The 437-nt window shown below is 53.5% G+C and overlaps 1 long non-coding RNA gene across 1 annotated transcript in view; it reads right to left on the bottom strand.

The window, feature by feature from the left end:
- The window catches only part of LOC103920737, a 22,174-nt gene extending 21,850 nt beyond the window's left edge, over positions 1-324 (bottom strand). The window contains exon 1 of the long non-coding RNA XR_663813.1: positions 163-324. This is a non-coding gene — a long non-coding RNA (uncharacterized LOC103920737). The remainder of the gene's footprint in view (positions 1-162) is intronic.
- Positions 325-437: the final 113 nt, after the last annotated feature.

The following is a 437-nucleotide window of genomic DNA, read 5'->3' on the forward strand; positions in this document are numbered from 1 at the left end:
TGCTTCCTTCAGTTATTTGTCTTGGGCTCTTTACCCGGCAAGTTTAATTTTTTTATTTATTTTTTTTTTTAATATATACGAGCATCTGAACCGTGTCGCTACACTGAAGGACGGACATTGTTGAAAACACTTCTGATAGGGATACATGGTCAGCAAACTTACTTATAGGGTGTCATCTTTGTACCAGCCTCACGACGTTCTGGTCTCGAACCAAAGTCTTCTACATTAAAGCGCTTTTTGAGGAGTTTTGAAATAAGCGCTTGCGAAGGCGGCACTCACGGGGCGCGCCGCGCCGGCCACCCGGCAGCTGAGGCGAGCTCAGGCGAGCTCAGGCGGGCTGAGGTGGGCTGGGGCCGGGCCGGGGCGGCGCGCCCCGGGTAGCTCCCTCCCACGCCGGCGAGGAGACATGTGACAGCGCGACTTCTGTCTTGAAGCCT

This window comes from Pygoscelis adeliae, unplaced genomic scaffold (genome assembly GCF_000699105.1).
Source record: "Pygoscelis adeliae isolate BGI_AS28 unplaced genomic scaffold, ASM69910v1 Scaffold166, whole genome shotgun sequence".
Lineage (NCBI taxonomy): Eukaryota > Metazoa > Chordata > Aves > Sphenisciformes > Spheniscidae > Pygoscelis > Pygoscelis adeliae.